The sequence below is a fragment of the Melanostigma gelatinosum genome, assembly GCF_949748355.1.
Source record: "Melanostigma gelatinosum genome assembly, chromosome: 21".
Taxonomy (NCBI): Eukaryota; Metazoa; Chordata; class Actinopteri; order Perciformes; family Zoarcidae; genus Melanostigma; species Melanostigma gelatinosum.
In genome coordinates, this window is record NC_136654.1 from 14,135,204 (window position 1) to 14,157,481 (window position 22,278).

The 22,278-nt window shown below is 43.0% G+C and overlaps 1 protein-coding gene across 1 annotated transcript in view; it reads left to right on the forward strand.

Annotated features, from left to right (window-relative positions):
* The first annotated feature begins 14,779 nt into the window (after positions 1 to 14,779).
* LOC306794541 (thyroid hormone receptor alpha-B) overlaps positions 14,780 to 22,278 on the forward strand; it is a 128,559-nt gene continuing 121,060 nt past the window's right edge. The window contains exon 1 of the mRNA XM_079292650.1: positions 14,780 to 15,116. The gene's annotated coding sequence lies outside the window, so the exon portion shown is untranslated. The remainder of the gene's footprint in view (positions 15,117 to 22,278) is intronic.

The window sequence follows — 22,278 nt, forward strand, 5'->3', positions numbered from 1 at the left end:
TCACAACATCATTGCTGGGAGAAAAAACGAAAAAAATAGCATGCTATTATTCTCAAGTGTTTACTGTACTCCATTGGCCAACAATGGCGTTCCTGAAGAAGGACAACATGTTTACATCTGGCGTGGAGGTAGTTTCTGGTGATTGATTCTCCAGAAGAATAATTACGCTCTCTGCTTGCTCCTCAGTGAGGCGAGGTCATTTGTATGCATAGCTTCACGTGACTGCATCGCTAAACGGTGGGAGCAAACAATGCAGCGGGATTCTTCAATATCAGGCGGTGAAAACTTTTGCTCCTGCTGCTATATATCAAGGTATCAAATGGTGAGAGGTTAAAAGCAGACGAATAAAGTAAATGTGATGTGATTCATTCAGAGTTAGTATTCACAGCCAGGTTGTTGTTTTGAGGTGTGAGTGAACTGTATAATCCCGAGAAACCTGCATCTCAGTTAAAGATAACATTTACATTTTTCTGTTTCACGTAACTTACTCTTATTTCATAATTTATCCATTTCAGCCCAAATGGGAATTATGTTCCACTCAAAAGAATTTACATCTCAAAAGCTTTTTTTACAGCAAAAATAGATATGCAGCAAGGCTGTCTGTGTGGACTCCACGTGGGCCGCAATGGACAACATTCATCTATCTTTTAACACTCAGATATGAGAGTGGTATTGATCTTCTTCACAAAACACGAGAAAAAAAATACTGTCGTGATCTCTGCGCACGGAAAGTGATTTCCACCCAGAGAAAAGATGCATGTTCGTGCATTATTATCTTTTTTCCAGAGGGAAAGCTGAAGAAAAGGGTCAAGATCCTCTTTTCACTGCAGCATCAGGTCAGGAATCATTTTAACAACATGTTTCATTTTCACTTTAAAGCCACTGTACACTCATCTGTCCAGTGAGGGATTTAACAAAAGGCGAGTGAGTCAGTGAAAGACATTTCAGCCTCTTTTTCCTCTGAAGCTGCATTTAATAATTGAGTGATGTTTGTTTTCTCTATTTATCGGAGCAGACACTGAAAGAAAAACAATGCACATGTGTCCTCCAACCAGAGGTTCTTCTGCAAAAAAACAACGCTCACTACGGTTCAGGAATATCAATTAAATGCACAGACAAGGACTCCTGTTCAGTATCAATGCCAACAGCATTTTAAACTAGAAAATGCATTTCCTGCTGCAAATGCATTGGAATGCTGAAAGCTGAAATGAATCTCAAAAACATTGCTGAAAATAGATATCCAATTTTTAAAAAATTGCAAAAAGCTAAATAATTCAAAAAGTTGAAAGATTACAAATATGAAGTTATATCACCCCTCTCCTGAAAGAGCTGAACATTTTGATATTCGAACGGTTTCTGTAGCTTAAAAGAATTCCAGCAGTAGTGATATTTGTTGTAGTAGTAAGGCAAGGCAAGTTTATTTGTATAGCACATTTCAACAACAAGGTAATTCAAAGTGCTTCACATAAAACCATTAAAAGCATCAAAACATAAGGCAAAAGAAAAGGAGATTTAAAAACAATTAAAGAAACAGTATAAGAAATAAAATTCAGTCGTAAAAAGTATTCAGCATTCCAACAAGTGGAATGCTGAACAGCATTCCAACAAATAGCACATTCCTTTGAAACATTACACTGTAGATTATAGAAGACCCTCTGTGTGCTTTTACTTCATCCCCAGAAACAAGTCGTTTCATTCCTTTGTTTGATTATTTTCCCATAAGCCCCATCCACTCTGTTTAGCGTTTCCTACACATCTTTTCTTTCCCTTTGTTTCCGATTGTCTCCCCTCGCTTCTCATCTTCCTCTGTAGTCCCTGAGTTGCTTGCTTGCGTGTGTGTGTGTTGTCTCAATGTGCGGTGAGTGCACGACAATGTTGACGTTGCTTACTGAAAACCCACCACAGAGCCTCGGTGCAAAGCATCCCGTCAGTCAGAAGGAACCGGGTCGATCGACACTGGGATTGTGTCCAGACCAGAATCTATCCAATGCAAACATTATTGTGTGTGTGTGTGTGTGTGTGTGTCTGAGATTGGGTGCTGTACAATAGATGGAATCAGGACACGTGGAGCACACACAGGCTGAGGCTCAGTGTTTGTGTGAAATGGAGAAAGAAAGAGAGACAGCACACATAAATTGATATTCTGTGAGGAGAGGATTCACAGGGGGGGGGGGGGTATAAGAGCCGAGGCCCATTATTTGGCAGCCGTTGGAGCTCAGCTACAAATGTGGGTGCTTTTCATTACGCTAACGTGTCTCCTCACGTCCCTCACTCGCGTCTTGTCCTCAGAGGTGGCGCTAACCCAATATTTTCCAGTCTACGGATTTTTTAAAACAACGACGGAAAGAAATGTGAAAGCTGTCCAACATTTTGTCTGACTGGAGGCCTCTGAGCCCTCTGTGACCACTACGTGTCAGAGCGGTGCTGGTGCAGAAGGAGCACATGATGCGGGGTTTCTTAAAACGGCCATTGTTATGATGTGGTGTGTTCATGAACCCGAATGCAGACTCAGACAGCAGAGTTCTATTTCAAAACCACGATAATTTATTTCTCTCAGTCAAGGGAAAAGACAGGAAATGGACAAAGTCAATAGGAGGCGTCTCCACGCCTCCATACAGTTCCAAGCCGGAAAGTGGCTAATCCTGCTGAGCGGCAGACGAAGCCGGCAGGAAAACTGTCAAACGTCAGTACGGAGGCACGTCCTCGCGCTCCGCTCGGATCTTAGCCGGGAAGTGGCCGGTCCGCGTCCGCGGCTGGCAGGCAGGCTGGATCGTCTGTGTGACACCCGAGGCTCGACACAGGAACGCCAAGACGACACAGTTGATCGCCGAGGAACGAACTGGAAGGTTTCTTCGTACAGGTGAAAACCCGAGGCTCGACACCGTACGGCAGGCAAGTTGAAAAAACGAAATGCATCGTTAGTAGCGGCTCTTCAGAGAGTGAACAAATGGACTACTCACGGGTCGGAATACCAGGTAGGTAAACGGACGGACTGACAACTGGAATGACAGTGACAGGAGTATTTATGTCAGCTGGAGGCGATCACAGGAGATGAGGCACAGCTGTGCCTACGGAGAGAGGCGCGGCAGTGGGCGGGACTCGTAGGAGGACCCTACTGAGGGAAATACAGCAGAGTTAGACACAAATCCTCAGAGTCATACGAAGTGAAATACAGAAGAAAAAAAACATTCATCTGCTTCGAGTGTGTTGACATGAAAAATGACAGCAGGGTCGGTGTTGTGTCTCTGTCCACCATTGTCTGTCAAATACACAATCTACAACCTTGTTCTGTATATTCATGATTAAAAAAACACGTACATTGTGTGTGTCAGTCAATGCTCAAATTATAGTCAAATTCAGATGTACCGGTAATAATTTCAAAATTTCAAAACTCCAGCAGCGTGGTGTTGGTGTAGAACAGGGATTCCCAAAGTGTGGTGCGCGCACCCCTGGGGGTGAGCGAGCTGCCTCTAGGGGGTGCGCGAGAGTAAAAATGTAATGGCGGTGCAGTCCTGTCTCCTAAAAATTACGTTCCCCCAAAACTAAAATGCATTCTCAATTACGTTTTACCACGAACGTATTTTCTGCCTGATTACGTTTGTGTTTGACGTACAAACACGTTTCTCATCAACATATCTTTGCCATACTCTAGTCTTTATGTTTCTGTGATCTGCCTCGCCTCTACCCCGTCACCCACGAGTTGTTGACCCGCGGCCTGTTCCGAGGGCTGAAGACCTGACGATCGGGTGCCTCACGGCGGGGGCGGCTGGAGACCTCGCGTCCCAGCGCCAACGAGTGAGCGCCCGCCACTCGGAACCATAAAACAAAGTCCCGGATTTCACCCGGGGGACATTCTGGAGGTATTGTGACCGGGTGATGTGCCTCGTTGCTGGGGAGGTATGAGCCGAGAGTGGCGGGGTGCTATGGAGGTATATATTACAACTCGGTGTTGTTCCCGTGTGTGTATGAGCGCATTTCTGCCGGAGACAGGCGGCGTGTTGTGGTAGTATTCTGACCGCGTAATAGGGAGAAGGAGAGGCGGTGGTGGAGAGGGAAAAATGTTAAAGAGATGGTGGAATGTATGATTGGAGAGAGAAGCGAAAAAGTTGGACGTGATCCCGCGTCCAACAACACTGTTGGACGCGGTCGTTGAGTTTTACTCTCTGCAAGTAGACGAGCCTACAGATGTGGCCAATCTGGCCAATCGTCCGTTACCTTCGTAACGTTACGTCCGTTACCTTTTCAAAGGCATGGTGCAGGAAGAGTTTTTGTGTTTTTTATCTTGTAAACAAACGCCACGCGCGAGCAAACCGTTCTCTCATTCGTCCGATTTTTATGCGGCTCTGTTGCTTTTTTTTTTAAGGTGTGTGGGGGGGGGGGGGGTTTGGGGGTGCGTGAACCCGGTCGGGATGTAGAAGGGGGTGCGTGGCCTAAAAAGTTTGGGAACCGCTGGTGTAGAAGCTCTGCTCCTGGAGGAGGAGGAGGAGGAGACGCTGCTGCTGCCGTCCAAGGCTGCAGTGAAGCAGTGAGCTTAAGGAGTTTCTGGTGAACCTGCATGATTTCATCTGATTTCACATGAATCTGACCCGGTGGCACCGATGACGAGCATCAAGAATGACTCTATAGAAACAGACCATCTTCTCTCTGATGGTCTCCTTTACTTATATAGGTCATATAGAGGATCAGTGTTGCATTGAGACTGTTTCATAACAAGTTGAAAGTAAGTGAAAAATCAACATACAACATCAACGCAACAGTTTTTCCTCGAGTTGCTCTGATTACAGCGAGAACTTGACGTCGTATTTACACAAGACGGATCCTTTCCAGCCATGTGCCACATGTGGAGGAATGTACTAGAAGATCAATGATGGAGAGATTTCCTGGTCAGGGGCGGAGAGATGAAACGAGTCAGTATAAGTTAGCATCATGAAAAGCAGCCAGTGCTGATGAACAGCCCTCTCCCATCAACCCTGACTCTTGAGTTCTCACCATTAGTGTGGCAGCACGGAATAAATATTTGTTCTCCTGACGGTACGTCTCTGGACGAGGTGGATGTTCCCGGCGTGATTTGTTAAACTTCGACCGGCGGGTGGGGCAGCTGGGTGTAAACACGCCGTACAGTTGCAAACATTTGAACACAAATGGATTCTCATTTCTCCATCTGACGCGCGCTGTATAATTACTGCTGCTGTCACATAGCTGATTACTGTGAATAATGGGCTGATGAATGAAAATTGAATGTAATGATACTTGGTGTACTTAGTGTATGTATTAATACGCGGTGTATATATTTATATGTCATTTTATATTGTACAGCCCAGTTAATTTATGAATGTATTTAAGTGGAGGAAATACGCTGGTTAATTATTGATGGGTTCTATCTTCAGCCTGTGTAGAGCTCATACAATAATGATTTCTCATGGGTTCACACCTCAGACCTCTGGGGCCAAGCTCTGTCACAAAGTGGCTTATCTTACTGCTGGGAGTCCTCCTAAATGCCACTTAAAGTTCCTAAGTGTTTCTTCTCAAAGCTACTAAGAGCAACGTTTACTGAGGAATAGACTCAAATGTAATGTTTCAACCCCATCGGGCTCTTCATCGGGCAAACATGAAAACAAATGAACCAATACCTTTTCAGGAGTTCTTTATGATGTTTCTCCAAAAACACGAACGCGATGAGGCTCGGTACCTGCAGCAGCCGTGTGATTGTGAGCAAGTCTTTTTGACTGGAATGCCTCCAGCATCCCGCACACTTAGGATCTGGTTTTAGTGCCAAAATACTTTGATGAATTCATCTTCAGTTGATTCATCCATAATAACAAATAATTGCATAAATTAGAGTTCTTCCATCCTAATCAACCATCGCTGATTACAGACACACAGGAACTAAATACCCACAAGAGCGACTTGTCCTTTAATCACATGGTTGGTGGTTCGATGGCGCTAAGTTGCTCCCTGTGTTTTGGGTTGTTCTTGAATGCCTTGGCTGTGTTCATGCAAAACAACATCAGATTGTATACCATAATAAAACTGTAAAAACCTGTAGAAGAACCATACACACAACAACATAAAAGTAACCTAAAAAGAAAAATCGAATTCTCCTTCCAAAGTTTTGGTTTGATTCTTAAATTTCGGACATGCTCACTATTTTTAGGAGTTTATATGTTCCAGTACGGAGCTGCTGTTTAGCCATAAGATGTTTTAAACCCATCCGGTTTCCCGACCAATTGTAAACCTTCATTGACAGATTTCTTTTTGACCACTTTGAGTCGAACAAGCTGTCACACCGTACTTGTATGTTATCGAAACCAAAGCTCTGGAGGTATTTCAGAGACTTTATTTCTTGCATTCTGGTGACTTTTCAATAATGAAATTAACAAAATAATAAGTACATTGTAGCAGCATTTATATGTTAAGATATTTTTGATTCAACTTGGAAATAGTAGAGCTTCAGAGTGATGGGGCTTATACACGCTGTGCAGAGCCAGAGACAGGTTGTGATAGTTAAAAGGTAAAAAAGGTGTGACAATTTGGTAAAACGTGACTTTTAGCAAATGTGTATTAAGTTGCAAATTTACACATCCAGCACATATGGCGCAACAATAGTTCTGTATTCATTTGGATTTACGTTTCTGTCGACCTGACAAACAAAGTTCAATATTTACTGTTTTGGTTTTCACCAACTCCAGAGAAAGACACGTCATTGTGATCATTTTCAGGGGTTTTGACACTACAGGCAACCCTTTTCAATTTGATCCATTGTCGTTATGAAACTATAGATTATTGCGGCTTTAAAATTATACTATGGTTTATAAAACTGGGTATAAAACAGGGTGACCGTATGGGGATTACGCCTCTCAGTATATGTGTGTGTGTGCATTTGCACTTGTCATGTAACTGATTTGAGCTAACTTCTACAGCTCCCTGTCATGCTGGGTCTTGCTAATCAACACTAAACAAGGTACGCCTCCACGGTGGGATGGGGCTCTTGGCGCTGTGCGTTTCAAAGAGTTCCCCTCGCGACCGGCCATATCCATTTGGGTTTTGCTCCACAGGGATTTTGCCTCCCTCAGTTCTTCCCCGCCACTGCAAAACCAGAGGAAATCAGTCTTTGCCGGTGCTGAGCCCCAGCCATAATGAGATTTGAGGACATCAAAGTGCCTCTCTCTTGAGGAGGAAAAATAGATCGGATGAAAAATAGGCCCGAAATGCAAATGTCCCGCTGCGATGATGAACATGAGTCAGCTTCCTCGGGAGCGTGGCACAAAGGACTGAGGCAAGTTTGGACAGCTGAGACATTCGGAGAATGAGTGAGCGGATATGTTTCAATGATACGCTGTTTTTGTCTAAATCATACATAAATCATGGTGCGATGAAAGGCTGCGCGGGGGCTCCAGGCGAAAAAGTAACACCCACAGGCACAACTATGAATCTGTTGGTGAAACCGGCACAAACTCAAATGCATTAAACAAACGAGCACAATGGTGTCACATGCAGCTTCATGAATGGCTTCTGATAACGGACCTCACTTTCTCTTCAAGCTGCATTAGAGGGTTCATCAGCAAGCTTTTCAGTCTCATAATAGGACTCCACTGCAAGCTGAGCTCTGTTGCCTTGTTAACAGAGGAATATCATTGGGGGCATATTGTTCCGAATAATAGTTTAGTGAGGACAAGGAATACTTTGCTTTTCATGATAATCAGGTATAATATTTATTATATCAGAGACACAATAGATGTCTGAACTCAATAAGGCAGCTTCTAGCTTTTGGCCCCCATTGGAGCTGTAGTTGTTGATCACCTAGGAACCATGAATATTGGTGCTAAATTCTGTGCCATTGTATCTGATGAACGTCAAGAAATGTCACTCCATAAGTGGAACGTTTTGGACTGCTGGTTGCACTCCGTGAAAAGTGAGGGGAAAGTCATTAGGACTGGTCCTCTGGGGACCTTGAATATCTGCACCAAATTTCATGGCAATCCAACCAATAATTGTTGACAGAATTACATGATGCAAATGCGGAAGTAACTTTCATTCTTTCTAATGGCCATGGTTAACTTTGGTTGCCTAAAAAAATGTCTTCTTCAGCATTTGGTTGTTACTTATCCACCCACCTTTGTCACTCCTGGTTCCAAAAGTCCAAAATGGCAACGGCAAAAATGCCAGAAGTCAAGACTTTAAACGAGCAGTCCACAAACCAATAGGATCACTAGAACTAGAGAGAAGAGTCACGCTCATTTTAAGCACTTTGATCTTGTCTCATACTTTTACCGAATTGTTCATGAATTCCAAAATATATCTAGATAGATCTCTATTACAGCTCTGATTAAAAGATGTATATGGTATATTCTTTGATTTTGAAATAAACCATGTTATTTATGAATGATTCTTTATTTCATTACCACCTTTTCCCTTCACTGTGTAGCGATTCAACTGTGAGATTGGCAGTCGATTGAGGCAATTTAGATTGAATTGTCGACTATTCTGGGCCATCACTCTTGATGTTGTTGTTTCAAGCAAAAAAAAAAGGTCATATCTAAAATGTTTTCACTCAAATCTGTTGGGCCCTTTTTGCAGTATGAGAAGTACATATTCAGAGTGTGAGTATCATACAGTGTGAGGCAATGAGTACAGCCTGGAGGCGAGTCTGGGGTTAAATCAGCTGGACTCCTGGTCTCAGCAAACTCTTATTATTTTCCCTGGAAGCTCTCAGTATCAGAGAGAATGTTTCGATTCCCCCCCCCCCCCTCAAACCACCAAATGCAACAATGATAAACAAAGGGCACAGAAACAATAACCGATTGTATCAGCGAGATGAAAATGCCAAGGGAATGGTGGAAACAAAGAGCAATACTGTACAGCTGAATGATGCCGTGGATGCATTTATTTCAAAGCCACTCGTTGGGTGGCGACGGCAACAGAGATGTTGAAGACATGAATAAAATCAGCCATTGAAAACATGTAGGAGATGGAAGAACTCATAATGGGTCATGATTTTAAATGACCAGCCGCTGTCAAAAAAATATGCAGGGAATTATTGTTGTCTTGTTTTGTAGATGTACTTTTGGTGGACGATTGCAGTGAGCGCTAGTCGCCATGTCAAATACATTGCTTCACAATAAAAGCCACTCTTGTTGTCTCACCAGACTTATAATTTAGCTAATTTTCATTTTCACTTATTGATATCTGACTTTAATAACTTAATGAGTCACAAAGACCCAACGATCCTTTTCCCCATAAACCACCATTATAAAGGAGACGCCTGTAAAACTGTCGACAGCACACTCGAACTGCAAACAAGCAAAAGAAGTCAGATTGTATAGAAGTCTATGAGAAAATGACTCTACTTCTCTCTTGATTTATTCCCTCAGTAAACATTGTAAACATGAGTTTATGGTCTCAATCTCTAGTTTCAAGTCTTCTTCAATACAGCATGATGTCCATTTAGTAAACTATGGTCCATTTAGAGTCAAACAGACCATAAAGCAGGGGATGCTTGAGGGCGGGGCTTACTGTGATTGACGGGTCGCTGTTCTCTTAATTTGCTTGTGTTTTGTCTATTTGCACGAGTTTTCTTAAGTTGCAGTGCATTGACCTCTCAGAGCCGCCGTAGCATTGCCTCAATTAGAATTAATGACACCTTGGGAAAGAAAATGTCAACTAAGTTAGCATTGCAGTCGATGAACAATGAATCGCCGCATAACCTTTAACGTAGCACGCAATCAGTGAAATGGTGGAGAATACAAGTGCAAAGGTGCAGGAAATGAATGGGCAGAAAACCAGTGTAGTGACCCTTTAAGCCACGGTCGCCCTCACTGGGTTAAGAGGGTTCTCTGGCAACCGGAAGGTCAATGGTTCGATCCTCAACTGGGACGTGTCACGTGTCGAAGTGTCCCTGAGCAATACACTGAACCCCCGGCTCCCCGGGCGCCTGTCATTGGCAGCCCACTGCTCCCTGTATACAGGGATGGGTCAAATGCAGAGAAAAATGTCCCCCTTAAAGGGATAAAGATAGTATAATAAAATAAACCACATCTGAAGTGTGATTATTTCTGATCTCAACAGGGGATTTGATTTCATACCTTTCAGTTATTGGTTTCCAGAAGTCTTTCCATTACATTTCTGATTAGGAAGTTCCCATAAAAATGATAATGAATAAGCCCACTTGGCTCCGCTTGCACACTCTGGATGATTTATTTATTGCACGTGTTTTGGGAAAATGCCTTTCCTGAGCGTGCTAACGAGCCAATATACTAACCTTGGAAATCAAGAGTCTCCTCAGCAAGGAAACGTATTACATCTATTCAGCGGCGTATGACATCTGTTGCACCCTTAAAATGAACCGTCCAACAACACGTCCATCTTCGTTTTGCAACTTTTATTTACAAACCCCACGGTTAAGAACAAGCACATTTTGCCTTCAGCCTGCATACATCACGTTCTCTCTTAAACTCTCTTAAAGCGACAGCGCTTTCTTCTATCTAAAGGGTCAGTACACCAACTTTCTTCCCTTTACAGTCAGCAAGCATACAGTTCAGTAGTTACTAACATTACCTGCTGAAGTAATACTGCTGAAGTAATGAATAAATGAATGAATTTAAACACAGATTTAAAGCAAATTATTTTACATATGCACTGATAGTAAATTAGCAAGAAATATGAAGTGACATATTTCAGTGCGCGACACATCCATATTTACATAATTGTTTCCCATTTGGAGGACAGAACTATTAGCAGATGGGCTACAAACATCCTATTTAGTTTTGGCTAAAGAAAGAAAAGAATGGAGGAGAATAGCGACATCAGTCACCTCTAACCCTCTAAGCGGCTGTTGTAACGATGGCAGAGGAGGGAATCCGTTAAGTGAATAAAGAGCGACAAAGTCCAGGTAGGGAGGAGTTCAGGGTGGATGCGACAGCTAAGCAATGACTTTACCACAACAGCTGTTCATTTCCCATGATGAAGTAGTCATTTTAACTGTATTACCATAACAAAGTACTTAAACCTAACCAAACCTTATCCACGCACAGACAAAAGATGTCGTCCTAATAGCGCCTTTATATCATAAAAAGGATTCTGTGTTGTTCTAAAAAGCATGGACAAAGAACATATATTGCCATTTAATTTGAAAGTATCAAAGGTACCAAAAGCTTTGACTCTTTTATGGATAAAACATGTAAAGTAATTTCAGCACGACGCCTTGAATATTATAAATTGCACTTTAGCAGACAGTTTTGAATCCTGTTCAATTCTCCCATCTGTAACGTAAGACTATGTGATGACAAAGTAGTAATTATTCTTTCCGCTGTAATGATGAATACCAACGATTGAGAATGGTCCCGCACGTTGCTGTGGTCCATCGGTGTAATTTACAAGCTTAACTGTGTGCACCAAAGAATGCTCATTAACTAATAAAACATCTATAATCGAAACTAATGACGCACACCACTGTGGATGAATGTAAGCGAGGCTATGCAGGAACTAACAGACAAGAATAAAAGTGCTGCTGTAGGATCAGAGCTGATGGAAATATAGCGGTTAATCCAGTTGTTCACACACAGATAGTGTTTTCACTGTGTTTTAATCCAATGTGTAAATCCTGCTATCAAATGGAAGCAACTGTCTTACAACCCACATACTGTAGTAGCAAGTGCAACCACCGAAAAACAATGACAAAAGAAGGGTTGAAGTGAAGTTAAATGTAAACGGTCGTAAGATATTAAAGATGTAAAGCATTCCATGTGTGGGCTTGTATGCGTTCAGTGTTTTGTTCTGATTTGAGATATATTTCACGTTTCATTCCAGGGGTAATGCGCCGCTCCACAGAAAGGCGCAAAGACCATGAACGGTAGGAACTGTATACACTCGCACACATGGTGCACTAACAAACAATTCAACAATCACATGCATATTAAACGCACAACCACAATGACGCATGACTTATTGAAAGCACAGGAGGAAATACATCTTTGTGGTCTGTTTTACCTGATTGCAAGACACTCATTTATTTTCTTTAGCACAGCACAGTTTTTTTCCAACCGAATATATTTTTAATTTAACAGATCTAAAATATTAAATATCAAATCAAGACACTTTTGCAGAAAACCGTGGAGACAGATTTTGCCTCTGTAAATGGTCCCCTTTGACCAAATTAGAATGTTGTGGGATCAGTAATGGCAGTGAGTGGTAATTGCATGGTAAATGAAGGCTTCACAGATCCCAGATGCTACGTGCATATTTTTCTGCAGCCTGTGGTGGGAATACATTTATAAAGAAGCGCTATTATCCATCTGTCCGTCCGTGCACTCATTAATTTAGCCATCTACTCTACTGACCAATCTCTGTAGGAATAACGTTCATTTGGACAATTCTTGCGTCCGAGAGCCAACGCACAATGCCAATGTGGGAAGTAGACCACCATTTGTAAAACGCAGCCAAAAGTGATGTTGGGGTGGGGGATGGGCGTTGAATTAATACACTTGATTGGACTCATGAGGCCCGATTTTGCGGCACAAAGTTACACAACTGAAACAAATAAGAGAAGTCAACTCCAGATGCACCGAACCATACCAATCTGCTCTTACCCATGTGTGCAGAATGATGAATCCCATTCGATTGAGTTCTCGTGGAAGATTGTTCGTTATTAGCATAGCTAACGGCCCCTAAACACTATATAAGGGCAGGGGCCATGTGCAAATACTTTGGCACATGCCCAAAGATTGGAGATATGCCACCAAAAAATGGCGAGAAAGAAATTGAGCCACTGTTAAATAAACTTAATCAAAGGAAACGTGATTTTTCCAGAGCGTCATCGGTGTTACAGGAAAATCTAAAAGCATCGAAGACAAGGCTCAATTAATAGCCACATGTTAGCAGTACAACATTCAAATTCATGGAACTTATTTGGTTTATCTGCTTTGATCTACAGAAGAGACTTTAACAGCATGCAATCAAAGAGCAACTTCCTTATGGAGTCCCACCGAGTGAAACACACAGAAAGAGCAGGAATCTTTTATGCGTGTTGCACAACGTGCAATTTAAAACCCATCAAATGTAAATGTCACACATGTCACTTCAATGCAGAGCTCTGAGATTGTTCCTCACTCACAGCTGGTGGTTTCCTGAATATGTGTCGGCCACATTAATGGGACAGACATATCTGACTGTTTGAAGGATGCAGTCAGCATACATTCGCTCAGCAAACAGTTTTCTCCTTAGACTGAAGAAAGGATGGAGAAATCCTTCCATTGAACTGTATTTCACAAGCCCTGAATGCACTGTGTTTTGTTTTTCAACAGTTGGACTTCACTTGAAAAAAGATGTGACAGTGCGTATGTATGAAGAGTCGCTGCATTGACGTCAGTATCTTCTCAGGATGCCGCTGACTCACGATGCTCACTTCTCTCTGTACATCCGTAGAATATTAAATATGGGAAATGATGTACAGAAAGAAAGCCTTGGATAATTGCAAAAAAAGAGCTAGCGATCATCCTGAGCCCTGATTTGTTCTGCAAGCACACGTTGCAAAGATTGTCCTACAAAGTCAATAGGCCGACTATATGCCAACTCTCGCAAATTCTGTTAGAAAATACGGAGTGAAACGTATCACTATTGGGACTAAAAGAAATGATTCTTTTGATTTTTTTTAACTATTATTAATTAAACGTCTTCAAAAAAGCTGCAATAAAAATTGGTCCACTGTCACAAAAATGTTAACATGGTGGGATTAGCACGCTAATGTTAGCCCGCTAACCAGCCAGCCGCTAAATGAGCTGTGCTGTGATTGTAATGCTACACTGACTGAAAATGTAAAAGCGATAGACGCTGTGGGGAGAGGCGATGAGCGCGTTCACACTCTTTTATTTCATGACGTAGGTTATTCCCCAAACGCTCGACTCGATTTAAAACTGTAGATGGCTTTTTGAGCCATTTTCAACCATGAAATGCAGATTTTTTTTAAATAAATTTGATAAGAAATGTCAATATTAACACCAGCATTAATGTGTTTCATCAAAGTACAGTTATATAGTTTACAGTTTATAGTTTAAAACATGTTTAAGTATGTAGTTAGTTGCTCTTTAATTTACTGCCAGTTGGCAATCAATTGATTAATTGACTCATTATTTCAACACCAATCATTGTTTATTTGATTAATAATCATATATTTTGATTACAAAAATCATACTTATTAAAAATAATGTCATATATTCTTCTAATCATATAAAATGATTATATTATATAATCATTTTTTATCAATTATCTTAAAAAATCATGCTTTTTGATTCAATTAAATAAACATGAATAGAATATATAAACTCCTATTTACGCAATAGATAACTAACACCAGTCGTGTACTTTTCACAAAATCTGTAACATCGTCTCTATTGTTACGGTGGACTAATCTAACCTTCCCGCAGGGCGGAGGAGGAGGAGGAGGAGGAGGAGGAGGAATAATGAGTTTGAGAGCAGCGGTGATGAAGTCCATAAATAAGGAAAGCAGAAAGGTTCCAGGCAGGAGATGTTCCGCATTCCCCACCCGGACATGTGTCGGTGTGTACAGGCTGTGCTTTGCAGTGGTGGTCCTGCAGAGAGCGGTAGATAGTTTTAATACGAGGCTCCCCTTACTGTACAGCACATAAGCGGAGGGAGGAGCGACCGTGTAGTATTTCTTTTGTGTGTGTGTGTGTGTGTGTGTGTGCGCGCGCTCCTTCTTCTCTCCCTCCTGTCGTTGCAGCCCAGCCAAACGCTACTGGAAGGCAACGCAAAAACAGGGGGAAGAAACTGCTCATTTTAACGCAACAACAACAGCAACAAAAAGAGGCTTTTGTAGGAAGGAGCTGTGACGGGAGGGAGGCGTAATTGTGGCGGTGCGAGGCGCAGCAGCAGCTTTAGCAGAGGACCCGGAGCTTCGGAGTGAGAGAGGTCTTTTGGGGGGGAGACGTGGAGCCCTACACGCACACACACACACGCACGCACGCACGCCGCTACACTTCAGCAGAAACCCCGGAGGAGCCACGCTGACTTTTTCCCCGCTTCGTTTCCACACCAAATGCTCTAAAATCCAACCCTCGAACTGGTGTCCAAGACCGCGTGAGCGTGGAGGGGGTTAACCGACGGTAAGTGTCGCCACCACAGCGTGCTCTCTCTGTGTGTGTGTGTGTGTGTGTGTGTGTGTGCGCGCGCGCGCAGTCGGTGCTAGCATCAGTAGCCCGGGCTGGTTTTGACAGATCGGATCGGCAGCCACGGTAACACTGCACACGGTGTACAGTACAGGAGGCACAGGGTCTGACCGTGTTGGGCTGCAGCCATTCCGCCATAACTGTTGACGTTGGTCTCAGGTTAGCTGTCATTGAAGCGGTAACGCAGCCGGATGTAACGTGAACTGTACAGCGGTCATGCTGCTTCTTTTTATTGGTATTGTATTGGTGTGTGAAGCTTTCACTATGTGCTGCACACAGGCCCGAACTTGGATCGTTGCCCGCAGCTGCACTCTTGGCGCGCGCGTGCACGGTCCAAATTACGCGTGCATACGTGCACGCCCACAGAGGCAGGATCGATACAAGATCACCAGCGTGATGCATAGGGAGTGGGATATAGGGGGCCTTTCAGCTCAGCTACTTGACCCTGATTCATGTCCTCATGTTCTCCTTGAGGCGTAGGAGTGGATGCATGCATGCATTCTAGTTTTAATAACAGCAGCAATATTATAATAGCATTGATCCAGATGTAATCTAATGTAAGGGTGCAATGAGAGCGAAACACACCCTACAAGTCAATTTGCATCTGCTCATCTTAAAACGAAATCCCTCTTCATCAGAGTCAGTGTTTTGAAAAAATTGGCTCATCAGCATTGGTAATAGTTTTGTGTATGACGGTCAACATGAGGCTCACAGACTGGCTTTTGGAGTAATTTTTGTTGTTGTTTTTGCTTTATGGTGTGACACCCCCATGCATCTCCAGATAATCATTGTCGGAGCTTATCAGACGATGTGTGTCATATATTGCCAATATCGGAACAAAGTGTTCTGGAGGGCACTGCATTAGAATTATCTGGGTCTGGTATTGAATTACCACAGACGCTCTGACTCCGTTGTATAACTGTGTGTGTGTGTGTGTGTGTGTGTGTTATAGATAAACATGCCCTCAGAATACAGTACAATAGGGTGGGCTTTCTGCAACAAAGACAACATTGCCCAGGAAGTTGCCTTGACGTGACCGCGCTGATTACGAAGGAACTGAAATGCCTGATGTGGCCAAGAATCACTTTCCTAATACCGGTGGTCCCATAGCCCCGCCTGACCGCTGACAGGCAGCTCTCACACGTCATCATTCACTCAGACCATGTGAAAAGATCATCTCAGTGCAGCAGATCGGGAGTATAATGGTGACAGTTTGTGTGCGAAGTCCCTCATCACAACATTTTAGCGCTGCAGTAATTAAATCACTCAACGTAACCGCTCTGCCCGGAGCCTTTCTCCTTTCTCAGTCGCGCTCACTTTCACAGTGGTGTCTTGAGTGACAGTCTAAAAAGCCGTGTGCTCTCGCAGTTTGAATCCATCAAGCTGGCGACAGAAGCGTCTCCTCTGGCACGCCGAGGCTTCTTTCAAAAGGCGCAGAGTATGGATTTTCCCATCAAGGTGGTAAACAGTGAAAACATTCGTTTTTGACTCTTAGATGCCTAAATTATTCGACTTGAGATGTCTTTTGCAAGTAGGGTAGGATATCGGCTCATTCATTCCTCCAAAGGTGCTCAAGCGCAAAGGTGCCTGAGTAGAGTGCGTACACCTTTATTCATAAATAATGTTCCTGTGTTTATTATGTAAATGTCTGTGGTGCTAAACCCCGATGGAGTCCCATGATTCCTCACTAAACCGGACTGAAACAAAGCTAATTTATGTTCGGATCAGCTGGTGTGTGCCCACTGTTCATTGATCATTAACCCTCAGTTTAAATCGCAGAGTTCTCTCCCCGGGTTGATTATTACCCCTGGACAAAGTCAGCAGTGGAGTATAAACATTTTCTCCACGGAGAGGATTTTAAGTCGAGCAAGTGTGGGCTCTGGAGAGGGCAGAGACCTGTGCAAACAAAGCTCTTCCATCAGAAACAAAGTAACCCAGAGAAACACTGAGGGAACAGGGTTTGTACATGCGAGGACACACAGACGGTGGATGGGTGTAGCCCCATGTGACCCGGTCTTCCCTTCCCCCCCCCCCCCCCTCTCCTTCCTTTCTTTCTCCCCTCTAACTGTTGGCTGGGGCTCCTTCAGTCCCAGCAGCAAAGCACCCCATCGGGCCTCTCTTTTTGTGACCCTGTCTTTCGACATGGCCTCCTCGCTTCTTCTCCCCTTCTCCTCCCCTTCTCCTCCCCCCCGTCCCACCCCTCTCTCTCCCTCTCTCTCCTCTTCTACTTCCATCCTCCCCTCCTGTTCCCCCATGGCGGGGCAGCAGCGCTTAATGCTCGGGCACGTACAGCGTTCCCTTATATAACTTGGGCTGTGCAGCTGATGTCCTGGCCCTGTATGTGCTGTATAATGATGTCAGAGCTGTCTGGAGAGACAGAGGGCATGCTGGGTAGGCCAATATGTCAAGAGCTATTCCTGAACCGAGTCTGGTGAGCGGGGTGATCCGGGGATTTTCCTCTCTCTCTCTCTCTCTCTCCCTCTCTCTCTCTCTGGATGCTCTTGGAAGCTAAATGGAGATGCAGTTGATTAGGTGTTTGTTTTGTGTGTCAGTTTTAATGGAAGGTGTGTGAATGACACGAGGAATGAGGAATGTCCTCGAGATGGCAGTTCTTGTCCCGAGGGAGCGGCCTCATAGTTTGCCCATATGTCAAGCCGAATACCTCCGGACGTCACTGCCCTGGTTTCACATGTTTCTGGCATTTTTTCAAACAAGCTTCTTAGACCAAAGGCAAGCAAAGGTGACATATCTGCAGCTGATTATCAGACGTTAGCGTCACAGTCGGACTTCTTTAATGTTGCCGTTTCCTCCATGAACTCACATCCCAGAATAACACGCCTGTTATTGTCTTACCTTTTACTTTCCGCTTGACCTCAGCCGACCGTTGCTCATCCAGTGGAAGCCGGGGGCCGAAGGTGCTTCACCACGTCGTATGTGTTTTCGCCTCTGACTAATTAGATTACAGCACACACCCATATGATGTAGACCCGTAGCTTGTTTCATGGGATCTGTTCAGCCGCGGTGAATGCAGGCGACCACAAGAAGTCATCTGATCATCACGGGTTTCTGCAGAGGAGAGTATAGCTTGTGTTAGAAACATACTGCGTTGAGACACACGAAGCCATCTTTTATCAAAGGGCACTTGTATAGAAAGTGTTTGATTCTGTTTATTTCTATTTCAGCAAATACATCAGCCTCTTTATGCGTCGAGACATCGCTCAGATGACAATCAGATAACCATCAGGCGTCTTCGTAGATGCCTATATATCTTTGTGCTTACCAATTAATAGAGTCATTGCCTCAGGGCCACCTTCTTCTCAAAGACATCCTCTTGTTTCCACCAAATCCAGTGCTGATGAGCAACATGCAGTATGTGCAACTTGTTGCTTTCAGTGTTTACTCCTCAGCCGACACTTTAACTTTCTCTCAGGACTTAAACTTTCACTGTTTAATCCATCAACGACACTTCAACTGACACTCAACTAGATATCGAGCCAATAGGTCGGCACATATTAGCTGTTTTTGCAGATACATTGGTATCTCTTATCGGTTCTTTTTGATTATTTTGTAGACTTTACTATTTCCATGTCAACAACAAAAAGGGCTCAATAAAGTTCACAGCTTCTCCCCTTATTCATAAGTATGTTTAAAACAACTCAATACACTGACAGACTTATTAGTCGTCAATTACTACTTTCATTATGGATCAATTCATGGTTGGTCTATAGATTGTATAAAAAAGAAAAATGTCAAAAGTGCCCATAACAAGTTCCAAGAAGCCTCATCTTCATCGTTTCAGCAGCACGTGCAATCACATGAATCTATTGAGGTAAAAGTGCAATTCAATTCTTCAAAAAGTATGCCAAGTCAGCAGCATATTAAGCGGAGACTCTGGGGGTCCTTCCCCCCTGGAGATTTTTTAAGCGTCAAAAACTTAATTTCCTGCATTCTGGTGAATTCTTGTGCACCAGTTTATGGTGGAAATGTCTTTATTCATGTAAAGGAAAACACAAATTGTCAGTCCCAGGTGACAGTTCCAAACATAATGGAATATAATGCAGCAGGGCTCTCAGGCATTCTGTATCGCTTTCAAACATTTACTCTCCTGCAGATCAACTTTTCCCATTAATTGTTATTTCTGCTGAGTCGGCACACGTAGGCGTGATTTACTCTTCCCTCCTCGTTTGTGTTTTTTGTTTTGAGGAAGTGGCTGGATCAATATTCATGTGGCACCCGTTCACATAGTCAATGATACATTCATTCATTTGAATCCATTGATAAACCCCTGGATCTCACATATCTGGGTCCTCCGAGAAGGAGTCATATTTTGAGGTAATTCTAATGAGAATAAAGGAATAATATTTAAAGAGAGCTGAGCAATGGTTTCTGCTGGGCAAACCACGCGCAGAACTGCAGTGCACCATAAATACGAGAACTAGTAGCAACTATTTTAATTATTTCCTTCTCCCCAATACATTTGATCAATGTATTGGGGAGAAGGACGGACTGGAGGAAGTTCACTGCCGTTTCCTGCTGCTAATATGTGGCGTGCAGAGTAATGAGTTGTGTCCTGTCGCCGGCAGCTCCAGCCTCATTGTCTGAGGATGAGGCTAACCTTTCAGTGTGACGCCGCGGAGGCCCGTTGAGCTCCACCGCTGATGAGCTGTCGTGGTGAACATGACAAGCGATTATCAGTGCACTCTGCACCGGTCTTCCCACAGACCACTGGGGGTGGAACACATAAACGCATGACGTCACATGTCAGCAGGCGTGCTCCAAGTTTGTGACTGTTTCTTTTTTTTCGGCCCAACTCTTTTGTTTTTCTCTCAGTAGGTTCGGTTTCGCTTTAGTCAGTGATAATTGGTTTCCTCTTTCTATTACTCAGCAGCATTGGACGGCTGTCTCTCTCTGCTTCTCTCAGCCAGCTTCCAGATTACCAGGGAAAAATGATAATCTGTAAAATAGCCTTCATTGTCCAGAGAGAGAGAGTATCAAGGCTGTTTTACACTTCTTCCTTATTAACCCCAGTCAGCTTGGCTCTGCCTCCGTTCAACTGGAGCCACTCACAGCTGGCTTTTCATCAACGGGAACACTTGGCACCGAGGCCCGAGAGGTTTATTTTTGCCAGGGTGAAGCGGAGCACTTTACGAGGACATCCCCCCCCCCCCCCCCCTCTCTCTCTCTCGCTCTCTCTGTCTCTCTGTCTCAATTTATGCGGTGGAATAGAAATTAAGCCATTCCGCATTTGCAGACGTATTAAACAACCAGTTCCCCAGACAATAAAGTGGCTTCTTTTTGTCCTACTCTGTCATAAACACTGAGGCGTTGTGTCGTACTGAGGGCTTCCCTTCATGTGGATTTGAGATTAAACTGGCAATAACAATTTCAGCATCTGTGCCCCTGGGGGCAGAAGATAATCAGTTTATAATCAGAGAGTTCCCAACAGGAATTAATGTGTGTGATTATGAGTTAGTCTGTATGTGGGCATTAGTGACAAGAGAATTTAAAACAAAAGTAATAGAAAATAATTAAAGATTTGCTCTTTTGTTTTGGTAGATGCAGGATTATCTTGGTTGTATATGTACCTGTACATCTATCATATATATATCTATATGTCAATAATACTGGTAGTAATGATCGTTTTCATCTTCTTTTTTTTTTTACTTGATTGAATAATTGTTATAATAGCCAAATAGCCAAAACAAGTTCCCAGAGCCTAAGGCCACTCTTCAAATTGGTTGTTTTTTGCAATCAAAAGTCAAAAATCCTTCAATAATCAATTTACGCATTTAATTAAGAAGCGTGAAACACAATGTTTGAGCTTTTTGTTTGACAAATTTGATATAATAGACAAATTTGATAATTGTTTCACCTCTAAAGTACACGCTACAGTGTTGTACTTTGCTGTATTGTGTGTATGCATAGAACACCATTCTACCACAATCAACCACTGCCTAAAGGTAAAGGGAAGCACGTTTAATGGCTTTGATGATTTAGTCGATTGTGGTACAACACATCTGATAAGAGGCAAAAGAATAAATCTGTTATACTGCTTGGAAGTTCCCATACTCTGAGCAAAGAGATGCTTATGAATCCGCACAATTACAAATTTGGCCGAGACCCAAGTCCCGCTCTGCATGGCGACTCAGCTCCTCCAATGTGTTCTGTTTATAGGTCAAAATTCATAACTGTGGGGGGAAAAAAAATCCACAAGTACACAATATAACGCTCTTTGCTTGCTGCGGTTGCAATGTTTAATAGGTTTTCTATTTTTGGAAACAAGGGTTTGAGATGATCTTAAACATCTCTCAAACTGGACTCATGCTTCAGGACATTAGGATGGACTTGTTCCAACGTCTGATGGTTTGGCAAGTTTTAAAACTCCACTTCATCATTGTGTTTTCTTTGGGCACCACACATGCTATACCTACACCTATAGTACTTTGGCTATGAATTAGCTGCGGAATTACAAGACCAAAATGGAGGTCTTTGGTTGTACAGTTGGCTTTCAGAATAGAAACATGTTTGTTTTCATTAGACAGTGTAGAATTGTGTCGGGAGTGAACGAGGCTGTGGTATGCTACATATACAGCTGTACAGCAGCACCACCATTCATTCATTTAAAACGCGACATAATGAAACTATTATTAATATGCAGCATAGCAAACTGTCTCAACTGTTTATCCACGAATACTAGCTAACTACTTCAACTGTATACTATCTAACTGTTCAACGGCTTATCCAATAACGGGTACAGATATGTCTTAATAGTATATCTAGTAAGGCTATTATTATTATTGCTATTACACATTGAAAAAAGTCATTAAAGCTTTGGGATTGTGCTTTTCGGCCTTATTGCGGTTTCAATATGTTCAGGTACGGCAGGTCATTTCTTTCTCGCAGTTATTGCACAGCTCTCCTATTCATTTACTGCAAGCTGCTTCCTCAGTTGGAGAATGGCCTAGATTTGGGTCACATGTCTGGTTTCCACAGCGGGCGAGTCACAACTCCGTTGACTGGGGCAACGAGTGTGAACGCATGTGTGAGATGTTCCCCTGGCAGAAGAATTAGACTTTGGTTTATATTATGACTGTCTGTG